A 16559-nucleotide genomic window follows, 5' to 3' on the forward strand; every position below is an offset into this window, starting at 1 on the left:
AGAAGCATTACTCAAATTAAAATCTCAGGGCCTTAGAAAAATTAAATTGTAGGTGACTGAGTGATGTTATTGCATTAATAGAGAGTGACTGCTGAATTCTCTTTGTGGGGTTTTGTTAGCCCAAAAACCACCCTTTTCCAAGTAGACGGAAAGGGAATGGGTCAAACACTTTGGTGCAAAAAGACTGGGAATCAAGACATGTTTTACCAGTGATGTTGTGAAGTCCTTTAACCTGTCATTTTGCTATCCTAGAATCCTAGAATCCTGGGATGCTTTGGATTGGAAAGGATCTTAAAGCCCATTCAATTCCAGCCCCCTCTGCCATGGGCAGGGACACTGCTGACTGGATCAGGTTGCTCCAAGCCCCATCCAACCTGGCCTTGAACACCTCCAGGGATGGGGCAAAAACCACTTCTCTGGGCAACCTGGGCCAGGTCCTTACCACTTTTTATGGGATATTGTGAAATTTTAATATCACGTGTTGGTTAGACTTATTTATGTAAAAAAATCACATCAGGCTTCATTATGTGCTGGCTTGGATCTTCAAAATGATTTTTGTCCATTTGCATGGAGAATAAATACAAAGTTGGTATAAAACAGGCCATCTGTGCAAGGAAAAATTAAGCACCCTAGAAGTGCAGAGTATCAACAAGAAGACAGGGAAAAGTATGAAAGTGGCTTTTCTTTACTTCTGTAAGTGACTGAAAAGGGACAGTCTGGTTGGAATTAATCCAGTATCCATATCTTTATCTGAGCAAACCATTGTGGGATCCTTCATGGTAATTGGGGAAGAATACTTACCTGTAGGATCAGATTAATCTCTTCTGTATGCAGGTGCCTGAAAGTGGGTGAATCACTCACTAGTCTTTATTTCCACCCATTAGTCCGGGTGCTTTATTTAAGAGGATCTTTTCCTGGGTCAAGCTCTTCCATAATGTATTTCAGAAAAATAAAGGAACTTACATGTAGGGTGAACAGATCAGCCTGACTGGCATATATTAGTGCGGTATGTGCATACTATAGTATTACACAAAGAAGTCTACATTGGAGAGGCAGTGTTTCTTTAGTAATCTCTCCTCGGGAAAAAAAAAATGTGTGAGTCGTTTCTCTATGTTATGTTTTTAAAGATGAAAAAGCACTGCTCTCATCTTTCTCTACAAATTTATGGCCAGCCATGGGTTTAAAAGAGACTCTCCCACTCTGAATGTGTATGTGGATATCCAGCAAACATTATCTTCAGTCTGGTTTTGAATCATAGAATCATAGAGTCGTAGAATCATTGAGGTTGGGAAAGACCTCTAAGATCATCAGGTCCAATTGTCATCCCAACACCACCGTGCCTACTAAACCATGTCCTGAAGTGCCATGTCTGCATGCTTTTGGAACACCTCTAGGGATGGAGACTCCACCACTGCCCTGGGCAGCCTCTGCCAGCGCTTCACCAATCTTTCAGTAAATAAATTTTTCCTAATATCCAAAGAGAAGCTGCGAATATAAAAAAGTCAGTAGTAACTTGCTGGTGTTAAGTTAGCCAGTGTCGATTGATGCAAAACCTAAATGTTCTCAGGCTGAACCCTCAGAAATGAGCATCCTAAATCATAAGCCACTCTAGAAGATTATGTAAATATCAATGTGTAAAAGGAAATTACTATTAAAAAGCAATTTACTTAAATGAAATTTGGGGGTTTTACCATGATGCCTGCACTGCTTTTGGTACCTTGCTTTTCTTTGCATAGGCAAGCCTAGAATCTGGCACTTGGATTGCACTGCTGATTCACAAGCAAAGAGATGCTGAGCCAAGCGGTGCCAGGAAGCCTACCAACAGAGATTATATCCCCAGCAGCAGGCTTTGTAACAGAAGCTGATGGCATATGTGTTTCCGGAGTCTGGCCATTGTAAGGGTTTATTTCTTCCGTGAATCTCCTGTCCTTTCCTTAGGCCGTGGTTCCTGCCCTTTTAGGTAGTTTTCTTTCCTCTCTTTCCCTGAAAAAAATGAGGCCACAAGCTCTTGTTAACATAATCAGAAAACAGTAGTGTTCCTGGAGCTACTTTGCATCTCTCCATGCTTCATTGCAGAATTTCTGCCTAGAGCTTTGTGCTAGTTTCCATTTTTCATGGTGTACACACGATGTCCCAGTTGAGCATCCAATGCATGTTTTATTCATGTGCTTTTCACACCTTCTTTGAGATCATTAATAAAGCTGCTAAATAAACCCAGGTTTAACAATCCTCCTTGCCACACCCCAGTGGACATTTCCCAACTCAGTCACACTGTGTTTATCATCCTCCTTTGTTTGGATCTCTTGGTTTTCCAGCCTGTCTGATAGTATTCTTACCCAAACTGATTTAAATAAACGTTTCAAATGGGGTTTGAAAGGTACCGTCTCTAATTCTGAAATAAAGTCTAGGTGTATTTTATCACCTTCATTCAATGAATACACTAACAACCAGATGCTACTGGCACTGCCTGAGAAGCAATGATGGAAGAGGTGGTGTGGATTATTCATGTTACATGGATAACTCAATGCCACACTTTGTTCCAAGTTTAGGGCTTTTTCTATGCATTCAGTGCATTGACGATTATTATAGGGAGTCAAAATAAGGTCGTAAGCTGCTATACTTATAGATGTTTTCCTACCCTCAGTTGGAGTTGAAGAATGAACGAGCGAGCTAACATCAAGTTTCCTGTGAAACTGAAGAAATCAGCAATGGAAAGTTTTCAGTTATTGGCTGAGACTTATGGTGAAGAGACCCCCAAAATGATGTTTTTGTTAGTAGAAGATGTGAAAGCAAAACCGGCAGAGATCTTCAACAGCCATTCAGAAAATGGTTGGTGGAATTGCTTTCAGTGTTGGCAGCATCATATGCAGCTGTGTGTCAGCTCAGAAGGGAACTGTTTTGAAGATGATGGTTGTTGATCTTCTTGATTTCTCAAATGAAAAGACTTACAGGCACCAGTCTTGGGGTTTTTTTTGTGTTGGACATCATACATTTGAACACGCATCCACTCATACTGAGTGAAGCAATCAAGTTGAGAGTTGTCTCATTATGAGAGATTAGAACATATTCTATAACTTTCTCTTTATCTCTCCCTTCCCACTCTTGGTTCCTGAGCTACAGAGGCAATCTTATTTTTTTCATGTCGGACCTTATACTGACAAATCGACTATACATCACATGCAAGCAGATTCGCTAGTGTCAGGTGTTTAATCTATACTTCCATAAAGGAGAGGAGATAAGGAGGTAGCTCTGGTTTTGTTTATGGAGGTCTCCTCCCTTCTGTAAGGGGGAGCACCACAGAAATAGTGAGGAAACTTGCTAGAAAGTGTGAAGAGTGATGGCTGCTGTCTCTTGAGTGGTCAGAGGTGGGACATAATGTGCATGGGTGCATGGAAGATGGGTGGCAGTGTAGTCTCGACCTGGAGGTCCTTGAAAGTAGATGAGCAACTTCTACTTGGTGCAGTAGAGAAGGAACGTGAAAAGGAGATTGACATTGTCAAACTGATGGACTATAACAGTGCTTTCTGCAGCAATATTTTGGGGGATTTCAGTGTTCCAGAGAGGCTTTTTCATGTCTCAAGCAAAATGTGTTTTAGCAATCAAGGTGTGAGATAAGAACCTAATCAAAGGATTTATATGTACGTGTAGGTAGTGGAGCCGTAGTGCATAGGTATTACGAAGATGAAGTCTTGAACATTTGAACACTGTGCATCTTCATAGAAGGAGAAATTGTATTAGTATTTCTTGTTTAAATCTTAATTTTTGAGTGTAGGTAATTTCATTTTTTTTTTTAAATCTCTCAATATGCAGGTTAAAAAGCTCTTCTGGGTTTTAAAAATGAAAACTGAGATTTTCATGTTATGTCATAACTCCATGAATTTGTACTTTGGGAAGTGAAATGATGTGATGATACCGAAAGTGCCTCAGGACTTGACTACTCTCTATACCTACTGTGTTTCTGTCTGTGTTACCTGTCTGAGTGGGGTAAACACTGTATTGATTAGAGCTCTGTTACTGCAGTACAGCAACAAAACTGCTTCTGAAACAGACAACCTTCTGGTAGCCCTTGTAGACAGGATTAGTATTTTCCTCTGCTATTGTTTCCTTTGCTATTTTGGTTGTATGTTTTACTGTTAACATTTGTCCTGGTTCATAACCCAGAATCTCTGTTGTTATCAAGGCCATATTTTAATAAATCTGTATGTACACACAGCTACATATAAACCTCCCAGTGAACAGATCATAAATCTCAGTGATATTACTGCAAGTGATATAGGTGGAATTCATCTGAGTTTGTCACTCGTTTCTTTATAATCAGTGCTCAGAAACTGACATTTAAAAATATGATTCATTTTATCCTGAAGAAAACATCCCAAATATGTCAGATGAATCACTACTGAAGTGTCTGGTTCTTTCCAGAGTACAGAAGGATCCAAGGCTGAGGACTCAGATGTAGGTATCCATTGTGAATGACTAAAGCCAAGTGGCATGAATCCAATTTAAGTGTATTTAATTTAACCTTAGTTTATCTACTCCAGAATTCGAAAGTTAAATGCCTGGTCGAACACATCAAGCAGCACTTGTGGGTACATTGAGGATGTGAGAAGTGTCATCTAGGTCTCGTACTCTCTGTGAAAGTCACATAATGGTACATGGCTTTCTCTCATTGAAAGCAGTAAGTCCATTATTGTAGTTTCATAGAATCATAGAATAGTTTGGGTTGGAAGGGACATTAAAGCCCATCCAATTCCACCCCTCCCATGGGCAGGGACACCTCCCCTCCCACTGGATCAGGTTGCTCCAAGCCCCATCCAACCTGGTGTTAGAGACCTCCAGGGGTGGGGCAGCCACAACTTCTCTGGGCAACCTGGGCCAGGGCCTCACTACCCTGACAGTAAAAAATTTCTTCCTGGTGTTTAACCTCAATCTCCCATCTTTCAGCTTAAAACCATTCCCCTTTTCCTATCCCTGCACTCCCTGATAAAAAGTCCCTCCCCATTCCTGTAGGCCCCATTTAAGTACTGGAAGGATACGTTTCAAGTTTCCCAAGTTTCTAGGATACTTTCCTCTCACCATACCGCCAGTATATCCTTGATCCCCATATTTTACCCCCACCCCTCACCATCCTCTGCTCCAGCTGCCAGGAACCAACTATCTCACATCATTATGTGCATCTGTTCTCTCTCTGGTTTTGTGCAGAGCCCTGCAGCCAGCTTTTCCTCTTGACCTACACATACTCCTGTAGCCTATCTTACCCCTCACCCACGCAGTCTCCTCTGACCTTGCAGCCTGTCTTCCCTTCCGCGCTGCGCAGCCTGCGTCCCTCATGGTCCCGAGCTGGATGACATACAGCTTCCTATTAGCACAGTCACACAGCCACGGGCGCAGCTGTTCAGCCACAGATCTGCAAACCCCAGTAGGTTGGAGATTTCAAACCCGCTATTTCTCCTCCTTTGCATTTCCCCTACCCTCTTCTAAGAAATAAATTCATTTTCGTTCTCAAAAACTTATTCTCCTGTCATTCCTGTTGGTGTGTTTCCCAGTAAGAACTGCAGAACAGAATCAGTGTGCAATAATCCCGCCTTTGTTCATTAAACAGAGCCTGTGTTTTTGGAGGAGTCTGTGGGTTTTGGGGTCTGAACTGACATGCTGTGCTAGGACGCATCACATTTGGTAGCATCAATCAGTTTCTGTGCTGTAATCTGTTTGATAGAATGGATGCAGCAGAACACAGTGTGTCACATTGGGAGACATCACCTCCAGAATACATTTCAAAACTGTTTTCAGCCACTGCTCTTCCTTTCCTGACCTATTTTAATAATATTTTTTTGACAAAATTCATAACTTTCGTTTGATGATATCATGTGTATTTAGTAACAAAAAAAGTAATTTAGTAATTGGGAACCACTATGTGAGAACAATAAGACAATACAACCAGTAGCTGTAGGTAGTGAATTACTGTTAAGTAGCTGACATCTCTTTTTAATTGGTAATGAGTTGACAGCTGATCTTTACTGACTGACAGAGGATGGAACCAGAGAACTGAGAGGTGAAAGAAACCCAGTAGATCATGTACGCCACCTCTCTGCCGGTGCTGAGAACCAAACTGCCTTGTCAGAGTTGGAAACGTAAATGGGTGGGTTTGGGCAGTAACGTCCCTGTGCTGAAAATATCCTTTGGGAGTCAAAGTGATTTGAAAGATAACACTTTGGGTTTCATCTGATATGACATTAGATTTTATTATTACACAGGAGCTTGCAGAACTGACAGTTCTGCTCAAAGACCTGAAAATAAAGAAGAGCTGCTATTTCATCACCAGCAATAAAGAATTTATGGATAAAATTCTGCCATAAATTACACATCTAATCTCAGTATTAGCTCTGCAGAGGCCTGAAGGAGGGCAATCTTCTCCCTCTTCACAGAATCACCACCAGGTTGGAAAAGACCTGCAGTATCATTGAGTCCAACCATTCCTATCAAACACTAAACCATGCCCCCCAGCACCTCATCCACCCGTGCCTTAAACACCTCCAGGGAAGGTGACTCAACCACCTGCCTGGGCAGCCTGTTCCAGTGCCCAGTGACCCTGTCTGTGAAAATTTTTTTTCTGATGTCCAGCCTAAACATCCCCTGGTGGAGCTTGAGGCCATTCCCTCTTGTCCTGTCCCCTGTCACTTGGGAGAAGAGCCCAGCTCCCTCCTCTCTACAACCTCCTTTCAGGTAGTTGTAGAGAGCAATGAGGTCTCCCCTCAGCCTCCTCTTCTCCAGGCTAAACACCCCCAGCTCTCTCAGCCGTTCCTCATAAGGCCTGTTCTCCAGCCCCTTCACCAGCTTCGTTGCTCTTCTCTGGACTCGCTCCAGAGCCTCAACATCCTTCTTGTGGTGAGGGGCCCAGAACTGAACACAGGATTCGAGGAGCGGTCTCACCAGTGCCGAGTCCAGAGGGAGAAGAACCTCCCTGGACCTGCTGGTCACGCCGTTTCTGATCCAAGCCAAGATGCCATTGGCCTTTTTGGCCACCTGGGCCACTGCTGGCTCGCGTTCAGTCGGCTGTCAACCAACACCCCCAGTCCTGTGTCGCTCTGTAGCCCTCCCTTAAGAGTGTGCCCCCAGTGAAGCTATTGCTTTCATGGATTTTTCTATTGAGTCATTTTTTGAAATCCTCCAGATTATGTGGAGAGTTTCCGCTTTTAGGAACAAGGATGAAATGGGTGGGTTTAGACAGTTTAGGTTTAAAATGGGGGTATTTGGTGTACTACTTCTGTTTCTTCAGCAGCACTAACTACAAGTTTTCTATTTAACAGTCAGTCTTCCCCACTCTGTCCCTTCCGGATTACCCTGAAACCATCTCAAAAGCATTTTCTGATATCTAGGATGTCTTGGGAGAAAGGACAGTTATAAATAAGGTGAAGGATTTCCCCTCTCATTGTTTGAAGAAGTAAGGATCTGCTTCAATATTAATGACTGGAACAATTCTATACTCGTACAATTCATAATATGCTCATATATGATGTGATTTGGTACGTAGTACAGGCATAACTCTTGGCATGCACATCAGATGCGACATTAGAGAACTAAACCCTTTTTTCAAGGTTATGAAATAGGTAAGTGGTGAAAAGTTTCCCATTTATGCTTTTGTCAGAAAGAACAGTCAAGCTTCCTCCTAGAGTAACTGAGACAACAATCCAAAGAACTGTTTTGATCAAAGTATAATCCGTGCCTACTGAGAATGAGAGGACAAAAAAAGAAGATATTATCGCTCTGTGACAATTAGGCTTTCAAACCAGAATTTCATCAGATTAACTTTGAATTGGATGAATCAATAGTTAAAAGATTTATCACAGATTTGGCATTTTTTTAAAAAATAAAAAGATTTAACAGTTACTGTTGGAAGAATTAACAGGGTAAGATATAGTGGGAAAAACCCTACCTTTTTTGGTTTAAAAAGTTATACGTCAAGATTTGTACTCAGGAATATAAATGAATGACCTATTTTTCAAAAGTACTGGCCAGTTGTGGCTTTCAGTGAAGTTAATAGGAATTCTGAAGGCTCAGAAGCTTTTAGAATCATGTAGTTTACTCAGGTGCCTTATTTTAGGCACAAGTACAATAAAGGTCAGATAGTGGTTTTCTAAGCCAGGTGGATGAAGTGCAATGTAGCTTTCATCAGATACCATGTAAATATAGCAAAATGGAGTTATGTGTTAAAGATACTGAGTAAGTTTTACACTTGAAATATCAATGACACTTTTATTACAGCCTTTTAATTCTGCAGGCCACATACCCTGATGGAAGAGTACTTAAAGAGGGCCTACAGGAAAGCTGGGGAGGGGCTCTTTATGAAGGAGTGCAGGGATAGGATAAGAGGGAATGTTTTTTGGCTGAAAGAGAGGAGATTTAGATGAGATCTTAAGAAGATTTTTTTCCTGTGAGAGTGATGAGGCCCTGGCCCAGGTTGCCCAGAGAAGTGGGTTTTGCCCCATCCCTGGAGGTGTTCAAGTCCAGGTTGGATGGGGCTTGGAGCAGCCTGATTGAGTGGAAGGTGTCCCTGCACATGGTAGGGGTGTTGGAATTGGGTGTGCTTTAATGTCCCTTCCAACCCAAACCATTCTATGATTCTATGATTTTAGTAGAGTTAGTTCACTGTTAATGTATGAAGTGTTGCCTGTAGACTTCAATAGAGTTACTATAAAGGATATGACTACTTGAAAAAATGAGCAGGTACCTAGTTCATTGCCTGTTGACATCTACTGATTAAATGAAATGGTTACGTTAAAAGGAAAATATTTATTTGGAAAGTACTGGTAAGTAAGGCTAATTTTACTGCCTTTGAACTGAGGTTTCATGTGTCCCCTGTGTTGAACTTTTACCCGAGGGGAATGTATTCCTTATTTCACTACTTAGCCATTGTTAGTTTAGGATTTCTTCTCTTTGGTGACACTCACAGACCTTTTACTCATTGTGTATTAAATGGTAAAACTGCACTGCCAAACTTCCACCAGCACCATATTTTTCCTAAATGTTGCAGTCTTTTACTGGAAACAAAAATTAGATAATTTCTTGTTTACAAGACAGAAAAGAAACCCACTGGCCTTCAATTATGTACTGGATATTGATGAAGCCCAGCAGTAAAAAGTGTTATATGAAAAAGCAGTAGGGGATGATCAGCCCTGATAGCCCGTGCATCTCGCAGTGGGTTACCAATCATGTCACGAGGAGCTTTTTCTGAACGCCTTGCTTCTCACAAAGCACTTCACTTGCCTTGCGCTATGGGTTAGATTTGTTGTTACATCAGTTTTAAGACTGCTGATAATCCTCTCTTCTTCTAAAGCAGTAAAACTTTCTCAGCCATCACTGAACACGACTCCGATGTCTTTTCATTTTAACATTCATTTTATTGTGGTCTTTCTGGAGTGCGCAAACTCCAACACCGATGTTAAACTTCACATTCAATGGATATTTAAATAAAAGAACATAGCAGCTGTCGGTAACACTGAAATGCTGTCAGGCTGTCTCCATGTTATGAGTTTTCAAATGGTGTCTGTCATCCTGCTTTTCATTACTTTGCATTAGAGAGGTGGGATTGTGACTGGATGACATCCTCCTCTCACATCCAAAATTTAGGAGGCATTTAAATAACTTACCAATGCTGAACGTTTGTCTTCACCCCTCTTTATTTTGATGAAAGCAGCCTTTGTCACTTAGAGCCTGGCTCTAAGTTTTTTATCCCTTTATGGCCTCCAAAATTCTATTTAAAATGAATATGGCGACTACACTAAATATTATATGAACATGCCACACACAGCTACCACTCTACAAAGGGAGGAGTGCTTTTATGATTCTTCAGGGCCCATCTTGCAACTCTTCTGGTCTATATTATGAGAAAGTTGGGGTTGTTCAGCCTGGAGAAGAGAAGACTGCAGGGAGACCTTAGAGCAGCCTTCCAGTACCTGAAGGGGCTACAGGAAAGTTGGGGATGGACTTTTTACAAGGGCCTGTAGTGATAGGATGAGGGGGAATGTCTTCAAATTGGAAGGGGGAAGATTTAGATGAGACATCAGGAAGAAATCCTTCATGATGTGGGTGGCGAGGCCCTGGCCCAGGTTGCCCAGGGAAGTTGTGGCTGCTCCCTCCACGGAAGTGTTCAAGATCAGGCTGGATGGGGCCTTGAGCAGACTGTTCTAGTGGGAGGTGTCTCTGCCCATGGCAGGGGGACTAGAAGTGGATGGGCTTTTAGGTCCCTCTAAACCCAAACCATTCTATGATTCGATGAAACTACGATACCAGACTTACTGCTTTCAAGAAGACAAAGCCACGTACTATTACGTGACTGTCACATACAGAAAGTACATGCCATTGTATGCCACTTTTGGAAATAATAACCTCTGAGTTAATTTTATAACTGTTTTACAAACTTGTTGTATCCCTTGACCTGCTTTCTTTTCCGTCTGTCTGAAATTCCCAGCCCCTTCGTGATCTTGTGACTGCTTTGACAGTGAGTGTTTGGTGGAGAAGCCTCCACCATGGGAGTGTGATGGGAGGTGTAGGAAAAGGTGTCAAAAACAAAACAGAAAGGGGAAAAGAGTCATTTGAGCAATAGCTGATTTGCTTTAGGGAGTTTCTCCCTCACCTCATCACTCCTTATCCCTTTTCTTTCTCCTCTCCCTATGTACCCATCATGTTTGTGCTGGTAGGAGATGGAGGAGGCTCATGGTAATTGGCTAATCAGCTATTTTCAATTCAATTCCTGGCTGTGCTTACCCTGGCAAATTAACAGTCCTTGTGTATAAATATGACCCCTACTCCTGGATTAATTTAATTATGTGAGAATCTCAGTTTTCATTTAAAAATAATAACTTTCTGGCTGCTCTGATAAAACAAGTTTGGATATGTAGTCTAAATATTCCCTAATGGTTTGAAAATCAAAAGATAAACATGAAGAACATGCGAATATCTTACTAATAAAAAATAAATGTTCTCAAATCTTTACAATGATTGCTTGAGATTGAATATTGTGAGACCAGAAAATTTCTGATTTTCACTTGACACTGGGTCAGCATTTTCTGAGGATTTTGCCTTTGAGTGACTGGCTGCTCTGTGTTAGACCAGTGCTTCAGTTTTGCATATTTAAAAAAGAAGCACAGACTTCAGCCTCTAATAAAAGCAAGGTCAATACCATTAAAGGTCTGATCAGTACCATAAATTTTGTGGCAACGACTTAGGGAAGAGTGGTTGGAAAGCTGCCTGAAGGAAAAGGACCTGGCAGTGTTGGTCAACAAGTGGCTAAACTTAAGCCAGCAGTGGCCCAGGTGGCCAAGAAGGCCAACAGCATCCTGGCTGGGATCAGCCATGGGGTGACCAGCAGCAGCAGAGAAGAGATCGCTCCCCTGGACTTGACTCTGGTGAGGCCGCACACTGTGTTCAGTTTTAAGCCCCTCACTGCAAGAAAGACATTGAGGGGTTAGAGTGTGTCCAGAGAAGAGGAATGGAGGTGGGGAAGGGTCTGGAGCTGAGGTGTTATACAGAGTGGCTGAGGGACCTCAGGCTGTTTAGTCTGGAGAAGAGGAGGCTGAGAGGAGACCTTGTCACTCTCTGCAGCTCCCAGAAAGGAGGTTATAGTGAGGTGGTTGCTGATCTCCCAAGTGACAAGTGATAGGATGAGAGGAAATGGCCTCAAGTTATGTTGGGGAAATTTAGATGGGATATCAGGAACAATTTCTTTACTGAAAGAGTGGTGAAGCCCTGGCAGAGGCTGCCCAGGGCAGTGGTGGAGTCCCCATCCCTGGAGTTGTTAAAAAAATGTGTAGATGTGGCACTTCAGGACTTGGTTTAGTAGGCATGGTGGTGTTGGGCTGATGATTGGGTTGGATGACCTTAGATGTCTTTTCCAACCTTAGTGATTCCGTGTTTCTATGACTTTATTAGGAATCTAATTTAATGGCAGAGAGTTTTTATTTAGCTGAGCTTTCAGTTTCCTCTGGGCTTATAGCAGAACAGTAAATCTGTTTAGAACCAAGTCAGGCTAGTTTGAAAGGAAACATTTGTTACAAAACTTTCTCATCTGAACATCATTCATTATTAAATTTATCTATTACAGGTGTGATAACATCGACATACATAGAACTGTGAAGATAAATTAAATGTATACTAATAAATTAAAATGTGCCAAAGAACAGGTCCAGGCACTGCAACATGGTTGTTCGCGCTGGTAGATTGCTAGGATAGGATCTACTGTGATTTCAGCTAGACTCATTAACGCTTTCTGAAGTAGTTTCTGGATGGGACTTGTTTATTTTAGTGGTTTACCAGCACCGATCAAGCCTATTCCATGTGTGGATTGAACATTAATTGAAGTTAGTGCATGTTCAGCGAAGGGCAATTGTAGAGCCATGTTAGAAGCTATTGAGTGATAGATTGAATAATGCCAAAGAAATATTGAGGGCCTCTTTAGCAGTTTTTGATTATACTTCCATATATTCCACTTTTTCACAGAGGATCTGTGAAGGATTATTTCTATAAAAATCCAGGGAATCAAAGGAGAACAGGCCAGGCATGGCACCTGTCTAAGTAGACTTTGCCTGAAGCTAAAGTTGAATGTCAAGACCTCAAGGGTAGGTGTTGCTTTCAGTGCATACTAGTTCTGTTCAGCAGGGAGCAAAGTATTCTTAAGATCTCCCTCCTGCTTAGTTTGAAAAATGACTGAGAGTTTTTGCAGTCGACGATGGAGCAGGATTTGTCAGTTCTGAGAGAAAGTCCCCTGTTGTTTGCTTGTGAATTTATGTTCATGAAAATGCTGACAGCTTGAATATCCATAAAACAGCAATAAAAATTTATTCCTTACCGATTGGCTCTCCGTTGAAATCCCAAAGATCAGGAAGATCAAGAAGATGACATAAAGACATCCATGTCCTCCCAATTCTACTTTTCGAAGTGCCTGAATGCTGTTGTAGTCCAGTGAAGGATTCTTCTCTCTGATAACTGCTGATAGGATCCGATGGAATGGCAGGAAGATGTGCCGGAGTTGTTTAGGTAGGATATTAGGAAAAGGTTCTTCACCCAGAGGGTGGTGGAGTGCTGGAACAGGCTTCCCACAGAAGCAGTCATGGCACCAAGCCTGACTGTTCCAGAAGCATTTGGCCAACGCCTTCAGACCCACGGTGTGAATGTTTTCCTTGTGCAGGGACAGGAGTTGGACTCGATGAACCTTGTGGGTCACTTCCAACTCAAGACATTCTATGATTCTGTGATTCTATGAGTGACAGTATCAAGGTGAAACATTGTTTTCACCATTAGGATGCTGAAGTTAATCTCTCATAGCCAACTCAGTGTTCACTAATAATTGTTCCATGTCTCTGTAACAACAGGTTTTATCCTATGTTAAGCAAGCCCTTGCCCTTGGAATAACAGTGAGCTTCAAACAGTCATGTATTCCTTCTGTCGGCAGGTTACAGGGAGAGTCCTTCTAATTCTTTTTTTCTAATTCCATGGGGACAAAGTATTTCTGAATTTCTGGAGCTACTCAGTCCAATTTGTAGCTGAGAATTAAAGCTTGTGTTTTCATAAGAAAAAGCGTTCATTAAAAAGCCCCAAACTGCAATGTTCTTGGGATAACATATATATGGAGGGGCTCTTTGTACTTACTATACATTGTTACTTTCTTCCTAAAGTTGAATACATTTTTTGTCAAAGTCCCTGTAAATTTTGTTTATTTTTTACAATTTAGTCCATTTAGGTGGGTATAAGACGAACTATGAAAGAAAATGAATTATTTTATTTGACTAAGATCTTCGAGACAAAAGTAGGAAGGCATTGGAAGACAGCTTGACCACTGTGAAAATATTGCTTTCCTTAAGCCCATCTCACCTCTAAAAGTTCAATTTTAATACATAGAAAGCCTCACCATTTGAAATGACAACCACTTCATACATCATATATGTCATTCACTCATTAAATAAAGAAAGATATCAGAAGTAGAGCAGGGTTGGTTTATTTGATCTTGCTAGATGTTTTCTAATTTTTCTTCCTGTTGGCTTGTCTCTGGTGGCTGTAGATCATGTTAGTCACACAAGTTGTAGCTAATGAGGTTGAAACCTTGTACCGCAGTGGTCATATTACTCTCACACTGGAACCTCCCAACAATTTCCAACAATGCCCTGCTCTTCACTTGCGGGGCACAGGGCGTTCAGTCTTCCCGAATGCAAACAAATGACTTCATGGCACCTCTCACTCCAGTTGCAGATAACCCTGGTTTTCCCTTCTCATTGACTGTTGATAGATGTTTGTTGCCAGCTGAGATTAGTACTGTGCTGTGCCTTCCTGCTAATCAAAAATACGGCTTTCAGAGAGGCAGTCCCACGTTCTTAATACGGTATGGTTTATTCCTTACCAGGTTCTGTACTACAGGAAGTAAAATAATGCATGTAGGGAGAAACTCTCTTAACTTTCTCCCTGAAAAGTATTTTGTGAACAGAAACCTGTATATTTGAGTTCAGGCAATTTTATTTCTTTCCACCATTGTTGACAATGAGTCTTAGTAGATCAACAAATGAATGTGGGGATGCAAGTGAATGAGACTGGAAATATTCTGTCTGGGATCTGTGTATTCTATTTTATTTGAGTTTGCAGAGCTCATTTCCAGGTTATATGTGCAACCCTTCCTGGTTATACATACAACTCTGGTTACACACCAGTGACAAGCCTGTATTATCACAATGAATAGATTTTTCTTTATGCCCAGGAAGGTTCTTTGGGATGAAAGAGACATACATTAGGATGTGAAGAATATATTGTTTAGCTTGGAAATGGAGCAGCTTCTAGCCCTTGGGAGCTATCTTGTCATGGAGGGAGTAAAGCCAGCCTTCTAGTATTTATTGTGTGGAAATAATCCATGTGAGCACGTGTGATGCTGTAATATTGCACTGTCCTGTTTGTGTTACTTGAGACTGAAAGCCTCAGTGTTGATTTGGCTTTCATGCAAAGGCTTTGTATATGTGTTCTGCTTATGTCCTCCTGTATACTTGTGCAAGGATGCATGACTTAGTATTCAACTGCAGTTCATGATAGCTGTGGCTCATCTGCCTGCTTCCTCAGCACCTCTCTAGAGAAAACAGTCTCTCATCTGAGAGTGGGTAGCCATAGTGGAAAGAAAAGGACTGTTTAAAGAAAGTAAGCTTCAAATCATAGACTCATAGAATCATTAAATTTGGAAAAGGCCTCCAAGTTCATCAAGTCCAACTGTGCGTACTAAATCATGTCTCCATGTGCCATGGCTACATTTTTTTTTAACGTCTTCAGGGATGGTGACTCCACCACTCCTCTGGGCAGCCTCTGCCAGTGCTTCACTACTCTTTCAGTAAAGAAATTTTTCCTAATATCCAATCTAAACCTCCCCGATGCAACTTGGATCCATTTCCTCTTGTCCTGTCACTAGTTAAATAGACTAGATTTTCAGTTTCCATGAGAACAGCAGATGTAGTTTTGCTAATTTTGTGTCATGCATCAAGTTTTCTAAAAAAAAGGGGGAAATTTGGTCATAGTGTAGAAATGTCCTGTATGAAAAACATTTCCATTATGGAGACCTGATGGGAGCTGGAAGGTGCTGGCACTGCCAACTGCAAGTCACTGAAGGAAATTGCACAATGGATTTTGGTTTGCATTTCATGCTCCTTTCCCCTTCTTGATTCAGTGTGGGTCAATGTAAGAGCAGTTATATTTGATCTCCTACAGTGGCTTCCAGTGGCAGCAGTAATTCAGTGGTGCTAAAACAGTCCCAGGTGTGATGGTTGCGAAGGAAAAACTATGTGGTCTGTTGTGAGTGGATGTGGCATCACTCTGTTGGATAAATATTCATTTTAGCCAACACTGCTGGGACATGGTTTAGTAGGAACGGTGGTGTTGGGCTGATGGTTGGACTTTATTATCTTAAGGTCTTTTCCAACCATAGAGATTCTATGATTTGATGATTGTATTGAGTGTAAAATCATAGAATCACCAGTTTGGAAGAGACCCACCAGATCATCGAGTCCAACCATTCCTATCAAACACTAAACCATGTCCCTTAGCACCTCATCCACCCGTGCTTTAAACACCTCCAGGGAAGGTGACTCAACCACCTCCCTGGGCAGCCTCTGCCAGTGCCCAATGACCCTTCCCGTGAAAAATTTTTTCCTAAAGTTCAGCCTAAACCTCCCCTGGTGGAGCTTGAGGCCATTCCCTCTTGTCCTGTCCCCTGTCACTTGGGAGAAGAGGCCAGCTCCCTCCTCTCCACAACCTCCTTTCAGGTAGTTGTAGAAAGCAGTGAGGTCTCCCCTCAGCCTCCTCTTCTACAGGCTAAATGTTCAGGTTTTGGTAGTAGGAGGGTGCAGAAGCCTCTCTGAGGAGAGTCAGGGGTTGCCCCTGATGCTGGACACAGCAGCTTCCAGCTAGCTCTGCAATGGCCCCACCACAGGACACAGGTGATCCACTCAGCAGTGCTGGTGGTAGCAAATATTAGGCAAAATATATATAAGAAAGGGCAAAACATGCCACAGCAGTGAGGAGTGAGGAAAGATGATCTGAGG

The 16559-nt window shown here is 41.9% G+C and overlaps 1 protein-coding gene across 1 annotated transcript in view; it reads left to right on the forward strand.

Annotated features, from left to right (window-relative positions):
* MSRA (methionine sulfoxide reductase A) overlaps positions 1-16559 on the forward strand; it is a 293652-nt gene that overhangs the window by 97633 nt on the left and 179460 nt on the right. The gene's annotated exons all lie outside the window — the stretch shown is intronic.

This window comes from Phaenicophaeus curvirostris, chromosome 2 (genome assembly GCF_032191515.1).
Source record: "Phaenicophaeus curvirostris isolate KB17595 chromosome 2, BPBGC_Pcur_1.0, whole genome shotgun sequence".
In the NCBI taxonomy this organism is placed as follows: Eukaryota; Metazoa; Chordata; class Aves; order Cuculiformes; family Cuculidae; genus Phaenicophaeus; species Phaenicophaeus curvirostris.